We start from the raw sequence: 13095 nt of genomic DNA on the forward strand, positions 1-13095 counted from the left end.
TATTCACACCGATAGTGGAACTCAAGCCCTCCCTTCTCGTCAAGGTTGCGCTGATAGCTCTGTCTGGCTGAGCCAGTTCTCACGGATGAAAGCAAGCCTCCCTTAAGTTACCCATGGCAGCAAAGCAAAGCAAGCATGCACGCGTGCACAAGGGTCGGGGATGAAGGTAAACAATGAAAGCATGGCAGCTAGCTGACATTATCAGAACTATGGCTTGCCCAAGGTCATCCAGCCGGGTCAAGGGGAGGAGTGGGGAATCAAACCCGGTTCTCCCAGATTACAGTCCACACACTTAACCACTACAACAAACTGGCTCTCAGAAGAGAGCCAGAAGAGAAATCTTTTAAACAAATAAATATCATGTAGAGAACCAGAGCAAACAGCATAATTTTGCTATTGCTAACCATGGGAAGGCAAAGGAAGCCTCGTCACAATTCATGATAACCTCACCCAACCAACTCTGCAGTATACACTGTTCAAACACTGCCCAGCCATGTCCTCGCAGCAATAAGGACTAGAAACTTGCACTCTTTTTAAAGGAAAAAAAGTTTATTTAAAATGTGTATGTGCTTGAGCTTGCTTGGGGGTTCTAGCAGGGGAGCGCAACTATTGTATATCTTTACCGAAGAACGGCACACTCCTATCTGGGACGGCTGTCCTCTTTGACCGAGTGTGCAGCTTCAAGAGGAATACACGTGGAACAGTGAGGGTGGTAGGGGATACCCGCCTAGCCAGCCAGATAGCTGAATTGGCCCTGGCGATCAATGGGGTGACAGATGTCGCAGCCTGATTGCCCTCACAGGCCTAAAAACCTTGTTAGAAAACTGAAGACCAATAAAAGGGGATACCCGCCTAGCCAGCCAGAGCAGCTGAATCGACCCTGGCAATCAATGGGGTGACAGAAAAAATCAGAAAAGCTAGCGACCTGCGAGGCAAAGTGGCAGCACCCCCTCCCTTGCTCATCCCAGGCAGCAGGTCTTTTATATTATCTCTAAGCAGAGGATGGAGCTGAAGTTCTGCAAGCAGAATTGGGAGCTGGCGTTAGGGGCGATCGTTCTCAGGAAGCCACACTCTGTGCCTGTCTCCACATTCTGCACTTCTAGTGGCGCAAAGTGCCGTCACGCCACAGCTGACTTACGGCCACCCCACAGGGTTTTCAGTCGAAGAAGAAGAAGAAGAAGAAGAAGAAGAAGAAGAAGAAGAAGAAGAAGAAGAAGAAGAAGAAGAAGAAGAAGAAGAAGAAGAAGAAGAAGAAGAAGAAAAAAAAAAGATTGGATTTATACTCCGCCCTTCACTTGGAGTCTCAGAGCGGCTTACAAACTCCTTTCCCTTCCCCTCCCCACAACAGACACCCTGTGAGGTGGGTGGGGCTGAGAGAACTCTGACACAAACTGCTCTTTTTCAAGGACAGCTGTGCCAGAGCTTGTGACTGACCCAAGGTCACATCAGCAGGTTGCAAGTGGAGGAGTGGGGACTCAAACCCAGTTCTCCCAGATTAGAGTCCGCACACTTAACCCCTACACCAAACTGTCCAAGAGACATTCAGAGGCACTTTGCCATGGCCTGCCTCCGCATCACGACCCTGGTATTCCTGGGAGGTCTCCCATCCAAATACTAGCCAAGGCCAACCCAGCTTAGCTTCCTAGTTCTAACAAGATCAGGCTCGCCGGGGCTATCCAAGTCAGAGCGCCCTTCTTCTGCGCTCCTCAAAAGCCGCACGGTACCTGAGTGCACAATACATAAGATGCAGAGGTAGTCCCCAAGAAGGCTGGCTTGTGTCATAACTACTTGTTGTATTTGTCCCGTGTCCTCATTAAAGAACCAGATTGGATTTTGTCATTGATTGTGCCCAGGAGCAATGTCACTAAAGGGGCTGGAGCCGTGCCATGGCCGAGGAGCTCCCGGAAGAAATTGCACAGCTATCTTTACGGACTGTTTTTCGACAGCAATTACTCATCAGCACAGAGCCAAATGCACATCCCACAAAGAACGTTCTTCTTCGTAACATACACAAATGAGAATCTGACATAAAACACTCCTTGTTCAGACGCTGCCCTCGCTGGGCTGGGCACTTCGGTTTTCTTCCATCAAGGTTTCCCCAAGACCACCTCCTTCCAAGAAAGCCCTCCATTAACTTAATTCCTTCTCTCTTGAAATGTCAGCCATGGAACTGGAAGGTAGGGCTTCTGGTCGGGCTTGGCTTGGCACACAGAAGGTCCGCGGTTCAATCCCTGGCATCTCCAGTTGAAAGGCTCAGGTAGAATGTTTTTATTTTATTTATTTATTTATTTATTGGTAAATTTATACCCCGCCCTCCCCAGATGGGCTCAGGCCGGCTAACGGAAGGGCACATGTGCCAAAATTCAACAGGTAAAAACAGAATAAAACACACAATAAAATGATCATTCCTATAAAATACAAGTGCTCTCGATGTCACAATAACAGATGGGGTCTGTAGTGTATTCCAAAGCTGCCATGGAATGCAGAATGTATGTAAAACATCTCATTGAAAAGCAATGTAAAGCTTCATCCTGGGCTAGGATCTAAATACATCCAATAGTATTGCTAGCCCAGGAAGTAACAAGCCAATCACCTTACAGCAAGCTCCCTGAGCGGGAACATCCGTGATTGGTCCTTATGTGAACAACCGTATTGGTTGGTGTTTGTACAGTGGGTGTGGCTACATTAGCCGGGAGAGTTTAAAAGCAGGACAGCTGCAATGTGAAAGCTGTTCCGGCTATCAGATGTTGATCCGTGTTGGAGTTGTGTTCGAGTTGAAGAATAAAGTCGTGTTCTTGCTGAATCACTCTCCGACTGCTTTGTTAAGAGAGCGACTTAACAGGGTCACACATAACAAAGTGGTCCCAGAGCGACACGATAGACTTCAGATGGTACAACAATCTATCCTTCCTCCGAGGGCTGTCTCGTTCCCACTCCATTTAGTGGTGGTGGTACGGTGATGGTATAGTGATGGTGGCGGCTCCTACTAAAAAGTCTGGCGGAAGAGCTCCATCTTACAGGCCCTGCGGAACTGCGCCAAGTCCCACAGAGCACGGATCTCCTCCGGGAGCTCATTCCACCAGGTAGGAGCCGCCACCGAAAATGCCCTGGCCCTGGTGACAGCAAATTTAATATCTTTAGGACCTGGGGTTACCAATCAATGTTGAGTCCCCAACCGTAGTGCCCTTGGGGGAACGTATGGGGAAAGGCGGTCCCTCAGGTATGCCGGACCCTGGCCATATAGGGCTTTAAAGGTAAGAATCAGCACTTTTGAAACGAATCCGGTGTGCTATTGGCAGCCAGTGCAGCGCTTTCAGGACAGGCCTGATAGGGTCCCGCCTAGTGAGACCCATCAGCAGCCTAGCCGCCGCATTCTGCACTAGCTGCAGCTTCCGGACTTGCGACAAAGGCAGCCCCATGTAGAATGTAATGTGAAAGACCTTGACGTGAGACCCTAGAAAGCCACTGCCTGTCTGAGATTGACTGATGGATTGAATTTATCAATGGCCCACCCCGGTGGAACCGGGCTCAAGGCAGTGTACCACAGCATCACATAAGGTATCAAGTACAACGTATTAAAATCAGTTGACCTTGATGGACCAGTGGTCTGGTTTAGCATAAGGCAGTTTCATGTGTTCATGTGTGTGTATGTGTGAATTCACTCTCTGTGTGCAAGGCTGTAAGTAGCACATGAGCTGTGCCTCTTTAAGTGGAGAACCCTGTGCAGTGGAAGAATGGGATAAACACACATTGGCAAAGATAAGAATATATATAGTCAGGGGTAATTTCCTGCAGGAGCGCACAGGAGTGGAGCTCCGGCAGTGAAGAGCCCAGGGGGCGGGCACATGCAACAAGCCCCGCCCCCTGCTCCCAGCAGCCCTCAGTCAGAGCAAGAAGCAGCCAGGTAAGGTGCAGAGCTCCCCCCCTGACCCCCTGGTCCAAAACAGTCCAGTGGCACCTTTAAGACCAAGTTTTATTCAGGTACAAGCTCTCCCTCCTCTGCGAGGACAGATCTGCACGTTCCCCCCCCCCCAATAGCTAGCAATCCAAAACAGTCCAGTGGAGCCTGAGCAGTGGGTGTTGCCTTCTGACACACTCCTGGTGATGTCAGGGGGTGTGACATATGCAAATAACTTATGCTAATGGTTTATGCTAATGAGCTCCGGCACCTCTTTTTCTACGAAATGACCCCTGTATATAGTCAAGTAACAGCCAATACAGTGCTGCAATGTACACAATCTGCCGCAGGCACCATTTCTCCTTAAGATCATGGTCCAGCCAGACAGGGAGCCCAGCACATCTTGTGCCTTTCTTTCCCTCTGCCTTCCTTTCCCACCAGCCCAAGAGTTTAGTCAGGTAATATGCAAAATGCAATGAAGGAAGGGACACATATTCTGTTGCATGACTGGAGTACGAAGGCCTCCCGGGTCATACTCTGATCTCTCAAACAGAGGCATCATCATGGTTCACTTAGCTTTCCTGCAGTGGGCACATGGCAAATCTGAAGCTCGGAAGGAAGGAGAAAGTGGGGAGGGGAGAGAAAAAATGAGGGGCACCTGTCCTGTCAGTGCCAGAGGCTTCGCTGGACTGCCCAGCAGGAGGAGGCTGCGGATCAGGAGGCCATCTGGGAGAATTAAAGAGTCATGCACTGGCCATAGAACATGCATGACTCCCCTCCACCAGCTCCATATACGTACGATCGGGGGTCATTTCGTAGAAAAAGAGGTGTAGGAGCTTGTAGTGTACCAAGCCCTGACAGGGCCGGGCATGCCTGGACTTGCCCAGGCACAAACACCTCAAGCTTCATGCCAAAAGACAATGGGCCAGTAGGATCCTAGCCAGGCCCAATGAAAGGGCTAGGTCCCAGGCCGTGAGGCAAATAGGTCTCTCGGTCACTGTAAATAGCCTATCGGGAGTGGGGTGTGTGTTTTGGTGGTGGGTTTGCAGTAGGAATATAAGCCGGCCTGCGAGCCTGCCTAGGTGTCTTGTTCCTGACTAAATAAAGGTATGCTTAGCTGAAATCACTCTCCGTGTGCATACTTTTCAGAGCTCATTAGCATAACTCATTAGCATAACTTATTTGCATATGCCACACCCCTTGACATCACCGGAAGTGTGTTAGAAGGCAACACCCACCGCTCAGGCTCCACTGGACTGTTTTGGATTGCTAGCTATTGGGGGGGGGGGGACGTGCAGATCTGTCCTGAATAAAACCTGGTCTTAAAGGTCCCACTGGACTGTTTTGGGCTGGTGGGGGGCTCTGCAACTTACCTGGCTGCTTCTTTGCTCTGACTGAGGGCTGCTGAGAGCAGGGGGTGTGGCTTGTTGCATGTGCCCGCCCCCTGGGCTCGTTACTACCAGAGCTCCGCTCCTGTGCACTCCTGCAGGAAATGACCCCTGCGTACGATCAACAGACTGCCTTGGAATTGTGGCACCTTGCCATGAATTTTGCATAAGGTTTAATTAAGCTGATACAGTCCCCTATATGACAGTCTTTTCCATTGTTCTTTTTTCTCTCTCTTTGTTTTTGCGCATTTGGGATGTGACAAAGACGTCTGAGCTGGCCGGGAGTTCAAGAAAGAGGCTTTCCGATCCGCATGTGCCCCCACAGCGTTGTCGAATTAAGTCTAGAAGGGATGCCCCCGCCTCCACCAATGTCCACTTACACGATTAACAAAGCAGGGTTTTGTTTCTTGGGTGTTTTTTTTTTTTTAATGTCATGGAGAAGGAACCACAGCACTCATCTCAATGCTAAGCTCGTCACGCTGAAAAATTTCAGTGGAGGAAGATTAATGATGGGGACGGATGGAATACGATAACATCAATGGATACCGTCTAGAATTATTAATACAGAGTGAGTGGATTGCCTTGGCCAATTAGGACTAGCACTGTTTATCAGAGTCTACTCTCTCCTTCTGGATGAGGAAGCATTAGGGAGACGCCGTAGTCCAGTTCGGATGTCCCCGGAGACTTAACCCAAAAGAGGTGATAAATGCATTTTTTAATACTTCACAGAGAGAGAAAGAGAGAGAAGTTCATGCTCTTGCAAAGAGACAGATTGGCAAAAGGGCAAAAGAAAATGTCTGATTAAAAGATATCACTCAGTCTTTTCATACTGTGTCACTCTTCGTGTTTGCCAGGGAGACAGAGAAAGAAAGCCTGGGATTTGGCATTCTGAAAAGTCTGGCAAAGAAATTCGGCATTCTGAAAAGTTATACCCTGGAAATCTTGTTGGTATTTAAGGTGCTACTGGACCCGGATCTTGAAAAACCTTCACTTTCCTAAAAAGGAAAATTTGTAGGCTCTGTGGTTCCAAACAAACAACAAAAAATACCCACACCACTTCCGGGTTTTGCAGTTATCTCAGTACCATTTCTCTCTGCCGGCTTCCAAAAGAGATGGTCCAATTTATTTCAGGCAGGTGGTTTTCCATACACCTGCAAATGTATATTCCGTACTGATTTTTAAATCACAATTAGGGATGATGTGAATTTGGCAGCAAACGTGTTCAATAGCCAGACTTATCGTGTTGGACTGTAGCTGCCTGGGTCAGTACCAAATGAACAAATGTGAGCTGAACAGTTCTGCCTTGGATTGTCACAGAATTGCACATGCGTGAAACCACTGCTGATCCAAACAGATCGGCAGCCGCTAGTGCCGCAAAGGACTACTTAAAGATTGCTTTAAAAAAACACAGCATTTATTTATGGCATTTACATGATTTATGACACTTAGTTCTCTACTTAAGGAACAGGCTAGCAAGGGAACAGAACTCCATCAGCTGTGCAAGAACACAAATGTAGGATAAGCAGGTTGTGCTCTGTTGAAGCAACCTGCCACAAATGGTTGATGAACAAAAGGCCATCAAAAAATTGATTCCCAGTTCACATCTGGCAGACACAAGCCCAACCAGCAGGTAATTAAGCATCCCTGATCACAATTATACTGATGACAGACACGGGGCAAACAGGCAAGCAATCAAGTGTCCCTTGATTAGGCTGATGGCCACTATTGGTCATCTCTCCTATATAATAATCCTATTTTGGGGTGGCAAGATTCCATGCCCTCCCTCAGCCATTGGCCCGTCAGCCGCCACTCAAGAGTACTCACGTGCCATTGTCCAGGAGCTGGGTCTGCTCCTCTTCCCTGCCCACTCCCCCTTCAGCCACTGTGCCCTGTCAGAATTACTGGCAGACAGCTTTCTCTCTTGATGAAGACGCTTTTCCTGTGTGGGACTAACTGTTCCCTCAGTGGCTGTTGGTAGGTGTAACGAAATGGCAGTTACCTGTGTTTGTAAGATGGCTGTGGTTCTTTGTTTAAAATGTACCCCCCTAAGGTTTAATTGTGGTGTAGTTCCAGAGAGGGGCCTGCAGGGGTATCACTGACTGGGTTGAATGGGGCTTCCTCATCTGCTGGTCCAAGGCCAAAATGTGTGGGAAAACAGAGACTGTCCCAAGGTAGTCTTCGTCCCTGGAAGCAGCACAAATTCAGCCACTCCACAGTCAGATGGACTGGGGAATAAATGGAAGTTTCCCTGTTCTCTTGGGCAAGAGAGAGAGGCTGAAGTACAGGTGAGCCCACAATCTCCAGAGGTAGAGAGTATTCTGTGTTGGGAAAGAGGTTTGCGTTTAACCCCTGTTGATTTATGCCCTGTTGGTTCATGGTGTCTGCTTACTCCTACAGTGTGTGTGCGCTCAATAACTGTGTAGATAGTTAAATAAATTCTTTTATTTGGGCTAATAATCTGTGTTGTGCTCTGACCACATAGTCTCCCCTGTTCTGCACAATACCAAAGGCCAGACCCTTGGGTTGCCAACTTTCCAGGGATCCCCAAAGATTGGGGATTCCATCTCCAAATGGGGAGATTCAGCCAGAGGGGTCTCACTGTCCCTCTAAAAAGGCAGTGACGATTCCGTGAGTGGTGGCAGCGAACTTAAGGAGTGAGATATGCCCACGGGACGAGGGTGGGAGGCAAACAGCTGAGTTGTAAACTGGAGCCCGTTTTGCCATGGTAGGCAACCAAGCTTGGTTTGGACAAAGGAAGGAAACCCTTTGCAGGCCTCTGTGAGGAACTTATTGGGGTCAGTCCTGACTAGGGGAGAGATCTGTTGTCTGGAGTTCAGTTGTGATATCTGGTGATCGTCAAGCTCCATCTGGAGGTTGGCAGTCAGTGCTTCAGAGCAGGTTCTACTAGATCCAGGTTCTTGCTGTAGAAGCTGAGTGGGTGATTTTGAACTGGTCACAGACTTTCAGCCTAACCTACCTCACAGGGTTGTTGTGCAAGTCAAAAGGGGGAGAGGAGAATGATGTAAGCTGCTTTGGTCCCTATTGCAGAGAAAGACTACTTTTCCTTCTGGGAAACCATTGTTGCCAATCTCCAGGTGAGGGCTGGAGATCACTCAGAATTACAACTGCTCTCCAGATGGCAGAGATCAGTTCCCCTGGAGAAAATAGTGGACTGTGCCAGTCAGGGCTTCACAGCACGGAAAATGGTGGACTCTGTGGCAGTCAGGGCTTCAGAGCACGGAAGAGGCTGCAGGTGTGTGTGGGGGGGAATGGAAAGCTGAAGAGGGAGGGGGAAATAAAGGTAGGTTGATGATTGGCTGTGAAGGAGATAGGGTTGCCAACTCCAGGTGGGAGGTTCCTGGAGGTCTGAGGGATGAAACCTGGAGAGGGTGAGTTTTGAGGAGAGGTGAGACCTCAGACAGGTACAATGCCATAGACTCTACCCTCCAAACTGGCCATTTCTTCCTGGGTAACAATTGTTGCCAATCCCCAGGTAAGGGCTGGAGATCACTCAAAATTACAACTGCTCTTCAGGTAGCAGAGATCAGTTCCTCTGGAGAAAATGGTGGACTCTGTGTTATTATACCCTGCTGAGGTCGCCACAGCACATTGACACTGAGTGCCCAAGGCCTTGGCACTCTCCCAGAGCCTCTTTCTAGAGCTCGTTGTATTTCTTTCCACAACGGCCCTTATTCCTAGTTATAAAATATTTTCAATCTCAGCTAGGAGCAACAGAAGAAGCCTGGTCAAGTTGTGTTGAATTAAAACTCCTGTTTTGTTGCTTGTCTTGAATTGCAAAAATTGGGTGGAGGATCTGGTGGGTCACGATGCATGGACTACATTTGGCTTGGCAGCTCTCCAGCTGGTGTGGGTCTACTAAAAAAACAAAAAACACCAGGACCATGCCCTTGCTTACCTCAGCAGAACATCAAGTGGTGGAAAGTGTCATCAAGTTGTACCAACTTACAGTAACCTCACAGAATTTCCAAAGCAAAACATTAACAGAGGTGGTTTGCCATTGCCTGCCCCTGGCAGCCCTGGACCCTAGACTTTTGGTGGTCCCCCATCCAGGTATAGTCCAGGGCTGACCCTGCTTAGCTTCTGAGAACAAGTTAGCCTGGACCATCCAGCTCAGAGATGAATATCACAGCCAATACCATTGTCCAGGCAGGATCTTATGTGGTTGCAGAGTATCAACTCTGTGAGTCTATGATTCTAAGAATACATTCCTTATCAAAATCCAAAATAAACAAATGTCTTTGTTTACCGCAGGAGCTGATCCACCCAGCCTTTTGATGAAGCATGGCACTTTTTGATAAGCAAGATAAGTCCACCCCATGATCCGCCACCTTCCAACTAAGCCTGCTGCCTTCGAAACAGCTTCTAATTAATTTAACCCCAAGTGCCGCACAGACGGAGTTTCCTGCTGGCAATTAACAAGAAAATAAAAGCAGGCGTTCCGGCAGGATCAGGGCTCCCTCCAGAGCCTGATGAGCCTGGAACATGGGGGTTAAGCAGGGCCTTGGGGGAAACGGATGCCTCTGCTTTTAATTAAGTGCAGAGCAATAAAAGAGAAACTGAAGTCTCATCAGAGAGAGAGGCAGGCCATGCCTTCCGAGCAGAAGCGAAAAGGGGACCAGGGCACCGGAATCGTCATTAATGCAGAGCTCAAAACCAAACGTCTGCCCTTATGATGGCCAGGGATGGGCAGGAACTGACTCACAAAGTAAAGTTCATCATGAATTTTGGTCAGTTTGTGATTCGCAAAGTGATGTTCGTGGAAGGGTGCCTGGCAGGAACATTCCACTAACTTTGGTACTGTCCATGGCGGTTCGTGGCATTTCTTGAATGGATACATTTCCAGACAGTCTCCTCTCAATTAAACTGTTCACAGAACTCCAAGGCAATGGGGGGTGGAATTCTCCAGCCTTGGAAACACCAACAGGAGCCCTCCAAAGCTTAACAGGCACTGCTGGCTGCCAGTAACAGAGGTCCCATCCTGCCCTATGGGTTCCTAAGGCTATATATCAGCCCAGCTCCACACCCTTGGGTTGTTGGCTCTTTGCGGAGAGGCAGGGAACTTGTTAAAAGCTGACTAGCAGAGTACATACATTTATTTCCTCCTGGTTGTGAGCTCCTCTTCCCTCCTGGGGTCTGGGTGTTTGGTGGACCCAGGGCTCTCTGAGCCACCCCGTCTCTCTGCTCATCCTGAGCAGAGGAGCTTAGTTACTGGGTGCCTTGGCTGAGTGAGGACCCACGTTTTGATTGAGATTCTTCTGGGGTTTGGGTGTTAGGTGAACTCAGGGCCCTTTGCCACCCTGTCTCTCTGCTCGCGCCGAGTTGTGGGGCTTAGCTACTGGGTGCCTTGGCTGGGTGCCTTGGCCCACATTTTATACCCTCCTGACCGTAAACTCCTCTCCCTTGTGGGGGTTTGGGCATTAGGTAGACTCGGCTCATGGCCATGCAAGAGAGGTCGGGCGAGATGACAGCTTTGCATGACCAGGGGATCAGTGTTGGCGGTCTCAGGGAACTTGGCGAGGTATCCCCTCACCATCACCTCTGCCAAATCCTTCGCCATTGCACACCTAGCGTCCCCACGGCTGCTGACCTCCCAGTTCACTACTGACAACTGTTCACAGAACTCCAAGGCAATGGGGGGTGGAATTCTCCAGCCTTGGAAACACCAACAGGAGCCCTCCAAAGCTTAACAGGCACTGCTGGCTGCCAGTAACAGAGGTCCCATTCTGCCCTATGGGTTCATAAGGCTATATATCAGCCCATCTCCACACCCTTGGCTTGTTGGCTCTTTGCGGCGAGGCAGGGAACTTGTTAAAAGCTGACTAGCAGAGCACATACATTTATTTCCTCCTGGTTGTGAGCTCCTCTTCCCTCCTGGGGTCTGGGTGTTTGGTGGACCCAGGGCTCTCTGAGCCACCCCGTCTCTCTGCTCATCCTGAGCAGAGGAGCTTAGTTACTGGGTGCCTTGGCTGAGTGAGGACCCACGTTTTGATTGAGATTCTTCTGGGGTTTGGGTGTTAGGTGAACTCAGGGCCCTTTGCCACCCTGTCTCTCTGCTCGCGCCGAGTTGTGGGGCTTAGCTACTGGGTGCCTTGGCTGGGTGCCTTGGCCCACATTTTATACCCTCCTGACCGTAAACTCCTCTCCCTTGTGGGGGTTTGGGCATTAGGTAGACTCGGCTCATGGCCATGCAAGAGAGGTCGGGCGAGATGACAGCTTTGCATGACCAGGGGATCAGTGTTGGCGGTCTCAGGGAACTTGGCGAGGTATTCCCTCACCATCACCTCTGCCAAATCCTTCGCCATTGCACACCTAGCGTCCCCACGGCTGCTGACCTCCCAGTTCACTACTGACAACCAGTGCATGGACTCTAATCTGGGAGAACCGGGTTTGATTCCCCACTCCTCCACTCGCAGCTGCTGGATGACCTTGGGCAAGCCATAGTTCTGTCAGAGCTGTTCTTGAAAGGGCAGTTTCTGTCAGAGCTCTCTCAGCCCCACCTACCTCACAGGGTGTCTGTTGTGGGGGGGGAAGGGGAGGAGTTTGTAAGCTGCTCTGAAGACTCTGACTGAAGGGTGGGGTATAAATCCAATCTCTTCTTCTTTTTCTCCCTGGTTGGGCTCTTTGAGGCAGTGATGCTGTGTCTACTTTGAGGCAGAGGTCCTCCCCAACCTCTTCCACCCACTGTTCCAGAGACAGCCAGTTTGGTGTAGTGGTTAGGAGCGCAGACTCTAATCTGGGAGAACCGGGTTTGATTCCCCACTCCTCCACATGGAGCCAGCCGGGTGACCTTGGGCAAGCCACAGTTCTCTCAGAGCTGTTCTCTCAAGAGCAGTTCTCTCAGCGCTCTCTCAGCCCCACCTACCTCACAGGGTGTCTGTTGTGGAGAGAGGAAGGGAAAGGAGATTGTAAGCCACTCTGCGCTTACACTTCCCTTGCAAGACATTTGCGTTCAAGAGAGTAATGCTGCCTTTTATCCAGGGGTCACAGTCTACACAGGCCAGCTTGTGCTCCCCTTTATTGCAGAGAGGATGCCCACTGCAGCCTCTCTGCCAAGGCCCTGGCCGGTGGGAGAACAGATGGCTCCAGTGTGGCAAGGATGGAATCAGGGGCCTTCTGCATGCCAAGCAGATGCTCCACCCCTCAGCCATGGTCCCTCCTCAAAGGGGCGCATGGATGGAGAAATGGAAGCACCATGAGCAGAACCCAGAGGTGGCCTGTGATCTCAAAAGAGGCATTTCCCCTTCATGGTCCCCCAAGAGGGAGAGCGCCAAAATCAGGCAACTTCATGTGTCTGTTTGTTTAATTAACCAGCAGATTGTTTAAGACTACAGTGTCTTTAAGCATAATTTATTTTTTTAACCCTCCTGGGGGAGGGAAGAAGAAGCACAGGCTGATTTGGGTCACCAGAGATTTGGGCAGGGCTTTTTTTGTAGAAAAAGCACAGCAGGAACTCATTAGCATAATAGGCCACACCCAACAGCAGAGACTCATTAGCCTATCAGGCCAGACCCCTGACAGAACAACTCATTGGCACATTAGGCCACACCCCCATGTTACCAGAAGTGTGGTCATCCAGCCACACCCACCTTTTGCTTCTTATTCTGTTTACCTTGTTTGTTGTCAAAACCCAGGGCTTTTTTGTAGCAGGAACTCCCTTGCATGTTAGGCCACACACCCCTAATGTAGCCAATCCTAATGAGTTTCTGCTGTTGGGTGTGGCCTATTATGCTAATGAGTTCCTGCTGGGCGTGGCCAACTTGGAAGCCAGCCGGAACTCCGTTCCTGTGC

The sequence above is a fragment of the Gekko japonicus genome, unplaced genomic scaffold, assembly GCF_001447785.1.
Source record: "Gekko japonicus isolate JY-2015 unplaced genomic scaffold, Gekko_japonicus_V1.1 scaffold3068, whole genome shotgun sequence".
In the NCBI taxonomy this organism is placed as follows: domain Eukaryota; kingdom Metazoa; phylum Chordata; class Lepidosauria; order Squamata; family Gekkonidae; genus Gekko; species Gekko japonicus.